Here is a 9,785-nt window from a genome sequence, read left to right on the forward strand (position 1 = left end):
TTCCTGGGCCCGGACTCTACCTTCGTCAGACTCGCCTCGGAAGGCGAGGAAGTCAGACTTCTTTCTGGGTGCGGGACTTCCCCTCGTTTGACTCCCCTGACTCCCTTCAGTGTCTCCCCGAGACCTGAACTCTTCCTTCCACCATCAGACTCTCATTCCACCCTCTTAGACTCTCCCTACTCTGCCAGGCTCCATCAGACCCTGATCTCACAGCACTTTACTCCGCCCTCACTCTATTCCTTTCGCTTTCCCTCCTCCCTTTGGCCTCACCCACCTTCCCAGCTGCTGCTGGTGCCTCCTTCTTGGCTCATTTCTGCCTTCCATCCTACCTTTTATTTGCTTCCTGTTCCTATCCCAGCTCTTTCCCGATTCCTCTGTGGAGTCTGTGACCTCCCCAGCCTTTCCCCATCCCCCTAACTCAGAATTCTCCTTGAAAAGCCTCCTCGATGGCGAGAAAAGGGGACTGGTTCCGGTTCTGTTTACTTGCTGAGTGAACGTGAGCAGTTGCATTCCCTTTGAGGCCTCAGTTTCCCCATCTATCACCCAGGGTTTGGCTTCCGTGAGGCCTAAAGTTCTTCCAGCTTCTGTGATTCACTTTTTGTTGCCTCATAGCCTGGCCTTATCTGAGTTTCTCGTTTTGAAACCCTTCACCCGGTGACTCACTGCTTCCCCATCCCTCTGAACCATAAATACGGTATGTACTCCATGCCTGCCTTCCCCTCACTCCTCCCTAGCCCTCACTACTCCCGAGTATTCTACCTTGATACACGTTTACTTTTCTTCCTGTTGTTGTGTGGCTTTCTGGGTATTCTTAGTGCTTTGTATTTTTCTTTTCCTTTTTTTTTTTCTTTGATCATTAGACAAGGAGGATGTGTTTTTCTGAAGTAAGATGAATGCGAAGATGCTTTAGTAACTGTAAAGTAATTTAGATATGTTATATGTTTGATTTTGTTGTTATGGCAATGTGAGCGTGAATCATAGAGTGACAGCCCTCCCCCCAGTGGGGTTTAAAAGTTACACAAACAACTATTTAGCCCAGAAGCCTGCCAGTAACTAGCTGAGTGACCTTGAGCTAAATTACCTTTCTGAAAGGAAGATTATGGATTTACAGTGCTCAGCATGCAGTGGGGGCTAAATAGATGTTTTCTTCATTCTGACAGAAGAACAAAATATCCTATCCTGAGAGGGCTCCTCTGCTTATAGTCAGCAATTATTCTGGAAATTCTTGTTTGAGTGCCTACATGCACTGTATTCACAGGGGTGAATAAAATACAGCTCCCACTCTAATGAAGGAGAAGACAGAAATAGGAAAATAAATGAAAAAAATAATTGTCTAGGCTTGGTGCCTGTGGCTCAAGTGGCTACGGCACCAGCCACATACACCTAAGGTGGCGGGTTCGAATCCAGCCCAGGCCTGCCAAACAACAATGAGGGCTGCAACCAAAAAATAGCCAGGCGTTGTGGTGGGCGTCTGTGGTCCCAACTAAATGGGAGGCTGAGGCAGGAGACTCGCTTGAGCCCAGGTGTTGGAGGTTGCTGTGAGCTGTGATGCCATAGCACTCTACCCAGGGGCTTGAGGCTCTGTCTCAAAAAAAAGAAAAGATTGTCTAAAGAAAACAAACGATGATCAGATAGGGAATGATGGGGTGGGAGAACTGTCACTATAAATAGAATGGTCAGAGAAGGCTGCTTTGAAAGGTAAAGTTTGTTTTTATTTTATTTTTTTGAGACAGAGTCTCACTATGTCACCTTCAGTAGAGTTCTGTGGCATCACAGATCACAGCAACCTCAAACTCTTGGGCTCAAGTGATTCTCTTGCCTCAGCCTCCTAAGTAGCTGGGACTACAGGTGCCCACCATAATGCCTGTCTGTTTTTTTGTTGTAGTTGTCATTGTTGTTTAGCAGGCCTGGGCTAGGTTGGAACTTGCCAGCCCCAAACCCGCCAGCCCTAGTGTGTGTGGCCGGTGCCCTAACCACTGAGTACAGGTGCCAATCCTGAAAGGGTAAAGTTTGAACTGAGCCTTGGGAAGGAACCAGCTCTGTAAAAATCTGGGGAAGGAGACATCCAGGCAGGGAGAAGAGCACAGGAAAAGATCTGAAGGTTGGCAGATTTTAAGAAACAGAAAGGGGCAGCACCTGTGGCTCAAGGAATAGGGCACCAGCCCCATATACCAGAGGTGGCAGGTTCAAACCTGGCCCCAGCCAAAAACTGCAAAAAATAAGTAATAAATAAATAAGATGAAATAGATTTAAAAAAAAAAACAGAAAGAAAACTCCTGTGTCTGGAATTTAAGGGAGAGTGGTATGTAATAAGGGGGTGGGAATTGGGCTTTGAACTTATTTCTTTAAAGAGTTTGGATTTATTCCAAATGGATAGAAAGCCATTGGTCGGTGCTATGGTGGAGTATGTCCTAATCTTTGGTAGGGTTTTAAAAACATCATCTGGCTGCTTTTTGGATAGTGTGGTGTGGGTGAGAGTGGGAGCAAGGAGAACAGTGAGGAAGGCAGTTCAGTTGTCCATTTGTGGCCTATGATTCCAGTTTTAGCTTTGGAGATGGAGAGGAGAGTTACATTTTGCTGTTGCTAGCTTTTTTTCTCTCCTGACTGTCTCAGTCTGGCTCCTCTGATGTTCATGGTAATTCGAGTCATTGTTTTTACTTATCTGCATTTTGAAATGCTGGAGGAATGTGTTAGTTTACCTCTTCTGCCATCTCAGAGGGCTACGGTCTTCTCCTATGGTCTTTTGGTCTGGAGCTAGTTTACTCTCTGAGTTTTAGAGGAGATTTAAGCTGATTGGCTTTCAAGAGGTTTGGAGAGAGGCTGCTAGCAGGTGGTGGAGAACCAATCTCAGTTGTAATACTTTGCTGAAAGCAGTCTGTCTTCCTGAGTTTGCCTGAGAGCATAGGAGCTACTATATTTCTTTTTAACATCCTCTGGGAAAAAGGACTTACTGAACTGGATCTGCTTCCTGGACGAGTGTGGTAAGGTGTTAACACCCCTACATACCAGTCAGTTAGTTTACTTGTTTTTTTTTTTTTTTTTGAGACAGGAGCCTCAAGCTGTCCCCCTGCGTAGAGTGCCGTGGCATCTCAGCTCACAGCAACCTCCAACTCCTGGGCTCAAGCGAGTCTCCTGCCTCAGCCTCCCAAGTAGCTGGGACCACAGGCGCCTGCCACAATGCCCGGCTATTTTTTGGTTGCAGCCATCATTGTTCTTTGGTGGGCCCGGGCTGGATTCAAACCCGCCACCTTAGGTGTACATGGCTGGCACCTTAGCCACTTGAGCCACAGGCGCCGAGCCAGTTAGTTTACTTGTTGACTCACCACTGTACTAGGACCTTAAAAATCAGAAATGAAAATACACTATGTCTGCTCCCCAGGAACTCAGGATTGGAAGTGTGTATATGTATGTGTGTGTGTTTGTGTGGGGGGGGAATTATAACAGTGCAAAAACATGAGTTTATACCTGGGCTGAGGCTGTGGGGCAGTAGTCCTGTCCAGAAGGAAAGGTTAAGGGTCTAGCATAGGAAGGAGAATGTGAGATGGGTCAGCAAGGAGTTTAATACGTTTGGGGAGCAGTGAGAATGTCTCCATTGCAGTCTGTGGGGTGTGACAGGAGATAAGTAACACTGGAGAATGGCTTGTAATCTTTAGATCTTAACCTAGAGGTGGTGAGTAGCCATTGGCCATCTTTTAAAGCAGAGAGTCATATCGGCTTGGAATTTTGAGCATGTTCCAGCAGCTTAAAGGAAGGAGTGTAGACTGACCAGGAAGGGATTGGAGGTAGGAGTCTAGTAAGGGATAAGGATAGAGTGTTAGAGATCTGGATTTGAGCTGTAGTTTCATCACTTAACAGCCATGTGCCTAGGATAGGTTACCCTGAACCTTGGATTCTTCCTCTACAAAACACAGTGCTAGTATATGCCTTATAGGATTAAAACATATTGTGCATGCAAGGCTGGGCACTGTGGGTCAGGCCTGTAATCTTAGCACTCTGGGAGGCCAAGGCAGGTGGATTGCTTGAGCTCACGGATTTGAGACCAGCCTGAGCAAAAAGTGAGACCATGTCTCTGTTAAAAATAGAAAAACTGAGGCAAGAGAATTGGTTGAACCCAAGAGTTGTAGGTTGCTGTGAGCTGTGACATCATGTACTCTACATGGCAATAGCTTGAGACTCTGTCTCAAAAAAAAAAAAAAAACCAAAAAAAAAAAACCAACAACCCAACATATTGTACATGTAAAGCTCTTAGGTTTGCCGTATGGTAATTGATCAATAAATGTTTTACATTATCATTACTATAAGGAGACTTGTAATTATTCAGATGGGAACAAAGAAGCATGGAAAACTAGAAGAGAAATAATACATGTCAGAGACTTTCTGAAGGAGAATCAAAGAGACTTGGTGATTTATTGGAATTATGGGAGTAGGCAGGATGAAGGAGAGAAGTTGAGGGTAATTTTCACATTTATAGCTAGGGCAACTGGGTGGATGGTGATGCCATTATCCCAGTTGGGAAACAGAGGAGGATGAGCAATACTTCATAATTGTATAGTCCTTTGAGGTTTGTAAAAAGACCTTTTTTGTGTGTGTGTGAGTCTCACAGCATCCAATGAGACTATGAGCTCCATGAGGTAGGATGTGGTGATCACATTGACTACTGTGCCCCAGTACCTAGCACCATGCCTGGCACATGGTTAATACTCAGTAAGTATTTTTTAAACAAATGAAAACAATCTTTTGAGTATGTTCTGCTATTCCCATTGTACAAAGAAGAAAATGAGACCCAGGAAAGGATGTAACTCAACTCAGAGACCAATTCTTCTGATGGCTGTTGCATCTTGTGTTCTGTTTACACCCTTGATGGCCAAAGTTGTCATCATGGCTATCATCATATCTCAGCTTGTTAAACACTTGTTCAAGGTGTGTGCTGAGTGGGAAAAAGAGAAGTGAAATAGAACCAGGCTCTGCCTTATGGCATGTATAGCCAAATGTGGATGTTATCTTTTTTTTTTTATTTTTTTTTTTGAGGCATAGTCTTACTTGGTCACCCTCAGTAGAGTGCTGTGGTGTCTTAGCTCACAGCAACCTCAGACTCTTGGGTTTAAGCCATCCTTTTGTCTCAGCCTTTCAAATAGTTGGGACTACAGGCACCCACCACATGGTCAACTATTTTTTAGAGATGGGGTCTTGCTCTTGGCTCAGGCTGGTCTTGAACTCATGAGCTCAGGCAATCCACCAGCCTCAGCATCAGCTGGGATTATAAGCATGAGTCATTGCACCAGGCCTTGATGCTATCTTTTTTTCTTTTTTTTTGAGACAGAGTTTCACTTATTAACCCTCAGTAGAGTGCTGTGGTGTCACAGCTCACAGCAATCTCCAACTCCTTGGGCTTAGGTGATTCTCTTGCCTCAGCCTCCTGAGTAGCTGGGACTACAGGTGCCCGCTACAATGCTCAGCTATTTTTGTTGTTGTTGCAGTTTGACCGGGGCTGCCACCCTCGGGGCTGGTGCCTTACCCACTGAGCCACAGGTGCCGCCCTGATGCTATCCTTTTGGCATACACATTGGAAAGATGATAAATTTCCCTTTGAAGCAAACCTCAGAAACTTGGATAGATTATTTGCAATGTGTAGATATGTCCCAGGCAATGGTTTCAGTTAGGGACAGAGAGCAAAATTTGGATTGCATGTTTTTTCCAAATTTCTCTTCCTTTCTTATAGTCAAATATTTATTCTCCAGCATTTGGCAGGCTTTTACTGTGTCCTAGGCCCCATGCTTGGTGCTGGGAGTTCAGAGATAAACCAGACATGGTCTCTGCCATCCATAGGACTTAAATATTTGTCACTTATGCAATAATATTCATCTCATGTGGCTATGATAAGGATTAGCTAAGATAATAGTTGGAGTGTGGTACATTGTAGCTGTTGAGTAAGTATACTTTCCTTTTCTGACAAAGTTATCATTGATCAGACTTCTTTGGTTTAATGGTCAAAATGGAAAAGTTCTTCACTTTTAGCTGGATGGAAATCAGGATCGAAGTTTAAGTGAACTGACAAAAATCACCCAAACGTGATTTAGTGGGTAGGGTTGCCAGCCATATACACTGAGGCTGGTGGGTTCAAACCCAGCCTGGGCCAGCTAAAGCAACAATGACAATTGCAACAACAACAACAACAAAAAAAGCCGGCATTGTGGTGGGTGCCTGTAGTTCTACTACCTGGAAGGCTGAGGCAAGAGAATCTCATAAACCCAAGAGTTTGAGGTAACTGTGAACTGTGACGCTACAGCACTTACCCAGGGTGACAGCTTGAGATTCTGTCTCAAAAGCGAAAAATCACCCAAACTTAGGTCTTGTTGGTAACTTTCTAAGTTGTACTAGGTTGGTTTTCTCTCTAGGAAAGAAGATCAAAGATTCTTTTTTTTTTTTTTTTTTGAGACAGAGTCTCACTCTGTTGCCCTCGGTAGAGTGCTGTGGCATCACAGCTCACAGCAACCTCACACTCTTGGGCTTAAGTGATTCTCTTTCCTCAACCTCCCAAGTAGCTGGGACTATAGGCGCCTGCCACACGCCTAGCTATTTTTTGGTTGCAGTTGTTTAGCTGGACTAGGCCAGGTTCGAACTCTCCACCTTCAGTGTATGTGGCTGATGCCATAACCACTGTGCTATGGGCACCAAACTAGATTCTTTTCTTTTTAAGGCATGGTAACTAGTTAAGGAAATGTGTACCTTAGGCGGTTCAAAATTCTCTTTTTTCCTGTTTTAATAAAGAAGAAAGGAGTTTATAGAAAGGATCATATTTTAGGTTAACAAGAGAATTATATGAGATTAAAAATGGAGACTGATATCTCAGACACCCTACACTGGTACATTTCTGTGGATTTATGGATGCAAATCAGTTCATTTACAGGTTAATTTAAGTTTATCTGATGGATGCAAATATCCTGATGGCCAGGAGCTCATGAGAAGTATATCTTCATTAAGTTGTGCTCTTGGCTGGAGCCAGGTCAGCTCTCTCATGTTTAATAAAGTCACTCTGAAACATCAGCATATGGAAAGATACCTTAATGAGTTAAATTTATATTGAATGTGGCCTTTTGGTTCTCTGGAGTCAAGATATCAGATTGAAAAGCACAGCATTTTAATGGTGCATGTGCCAGCAGGGGATCTTATTCCAGAGGCCCAGGGATGGAAAACCTGAAACCCACCTAGGGAACTGAGCAGTAGGAATTTCTCTTAGTGATGCTTAAGTTTCTTGTTTGAAAAAAAGAAATGGTTGGCTAGATTGGGTTTGGTTTACTTCTTAAGACAGATGGAGTGTCAGAGGCTGTATGTGTTGGTTGTCCAAACATGCTGATGTCTTTGATTCTAATGACAAAATCTTCTTTTGCCCCATTTGGCAGAGAGATTAAATATTTTTAAGTGCTTACCAGAGTAGGTTTATAATGTGATTTGAAATTCAAGATAGATTTTGTTTGGAAGTTTAATAACTAAGTGTGAAGACATTTTGAGTGGGACTGTTTTGCTTGAGGAAATCTTGAGTTGTCTGGAGTTGGGTTTGAGTTTGGAGAGCAAGGTCCTGGAGAGTACCCTATAAAGTACAGCTGTCAGTCTCTGAGGCAGAAAACCAGGATCTGATTTGTTTACAGTGGTCCAGAGCTCTGATGGGGTGCCAGGGCCCACCTGAAGGAAGAGGCCTTGAGGAAGTTCATTGGATAGGAAAGGTTTATGAAAACTTGGTTCTCGGCTCGGCGCCTGTGGCTCAAGCGGCTAAGGCGCCAGCCACATACACCTAAGGTGGCAGGTTCGAATCCCCAGCCCGGACCCGCCAAACAACAATGATGGCTGCAACCAAAAAATGGCCAGGCGCTGTGGCGGGCGCCTGTAGTCCCAGCTGCTTGGGAGGCTGAGGCAGGAGACTCGCTTGAGCTCAGGAGTTGGAGGTTGCTGTGAGTGTGATGCCATGGCACTCTACCCAGGGGGATAGCTTGAGGCTCTGTCTCAAAAAAAAAAAAAAAAAAACAAAAAAACTTGGTTCTCTTGCTTAGGATTGTTTTATGCTGTGCCACTATCTTTAAAAGAGAGCATACAATTAAGAAAACAATTTTAGATCGGTCATTTCAAGCATGGATGATTATATTGATATTTTGAGGGAAAATTTGAGCATAGCAACAGGAAACAGCATACTGGTTGGGTATGGTACTGGCCTGTTTCAAAGCTGTTTGGCTCTAGTCAGCAGACATTTATTGCATTTTTTCTAGGAGGAAGTCAGTGTGGTAGTATAAGCAAAAGATTTGGTTTGAATGCAGCTTGACCACCCACCAGCAGTACCTTGGTAATGACTTACTGTCTCTGAGTCTCAATTCCCCTATCTGTAAAAGGGAAATACTCATAGTTCATAGCATTATTGTGAAGGTATGAAATAAGTTAAAGCATGTGTAGTACCTAGCATAGTGCCCAGCACATACATAGGAGAGGTGTAAATATTTCCTTGGTTTCCTAGGGAGCCTTCTCCCCACAAGGGTTCATAGTTTAGGGAGGAAGACACAAAAGGGAAACCATAGCAAGTGTATAAATGAAGTGTTAGAGGAAAATACAGCAGGAAGAGATTAAATCATTTTTGAGATTGGTGGGTCATCTCACCCAGTGACCCATCCATGCCCAAATTCTCTTTGTGGTATTCCTACCAAGTGATTGAACAGGCAATCCTGTGTTGACAGGATTTATATGAGGAGGTGCTCTATTCTCTCAAACTATAACATAGTCCATCTTTGGACAGCTCTGACTATAAAATCACCTTTCTTACTTGGAACTGAGATCTGTCTTCCTGTAATGCCTCCCTCTGCTACAGAGGTAGGGTAGTAGCTCCATAGGCAAACGGTCTGGGCTATGGAAAGAATGTGGGATTTAGTGACAGAAGGCTTGGGGAAAATCCCAGCTCTGACGGTAGAAAATAGGTTTTTAATTCAGCCTGTTGAAGCCACAGAGAATAGGTCTGATCCCTCTTTAACATGACAAATCAAGGAAGGTGATGCGTGTGTCTCAATCTCTTCTCTAGGACAGCCCTTTATTTCATTGACTGCATTGCCTGTTCCTTCCTTATTACCCTCATTTAGATTTGCTCCTGTGCTACTTACTCCCTGAGGTGTGGAGTGGACAGAACTGAATACACGTGCTCTAAATATTCTAGCTAAGCTCTGAGCAGCACAGCCCAGAACATGCAGGACCAAACCATTTCTTTAGGAATTAATTTGGTCTGTGCCTTGATAATTCCTGTATCCCTGAGATTTATTGCCCCCAAAGCAATCATATTTTCCTGAGGTCTTCCATTAGTAAAGGGATGAGTGTGTGGGAACCCTAAAGTTTGCTTGACCTTTCTTTTTTGTGTGTCACCCTGGTAGAGTATTGTGGCTTCATCATAGCTCACAGCAACTTCAGACTTTCAGGCTCAAGTGATCCTCTTGCCTCAGTCTCCAGGGTAGCTGGACTACAGGTGTGCACTACCACTCTTGGCTATTTTTTTTCTATTTGTATTAGTGGTGGGGGTCTTACTCTTGCTCAGGCTGGTCTCGAACTCCTGAGATCAAGGGATCCTCCCACCTTGGCCTCCCAGAGTGCTAGGATTACATATGTGAGCCACCGCACCTGGCCTGTTTGACTCTTCTTAAGGAGTCTTAGCTGAAGGATTGAATGATTTAAGTTCTTAACAAGAGCATCTGGCTGGCTTGATTCCCCCATAGTTGATATTTCTAGCTCTGCCTCCTCCCTCTTTCTTTTTTTTTTTTTTT

At 44.0% G+C, this 9,785-nt stretch overlaps 1 protein-coding gene across 1 annotated transcript in view; it reads left to right on the forward strand.

The window, feature by feature from the left end:
• The window catches only part of CHMP4B (charged multivesicular body protein 4B), a 58,155-nt gene that overhangs the window by 408 nt on the left and 47,962 nt on the right, over window positions 1-9,785 (forward strand). The gene's annotated exons all lie outside the window — the stretch shown is intronic.

Source organism: Otolemur garnettii, unplaced genomic scaffold (assembly GCF_000181295.1).
Source record: "Otolemur garnettii isolate 467f Iridium unplaced genomic scaffold, OtoGar3 scaffold00025, whole genome shotgun sequence".
Lineage (NCBI taxonomy): Eukaryota > Metazoa > Chordata > Mammalia > Primates > Galagidae > Otolemur > Otolemur garnettii.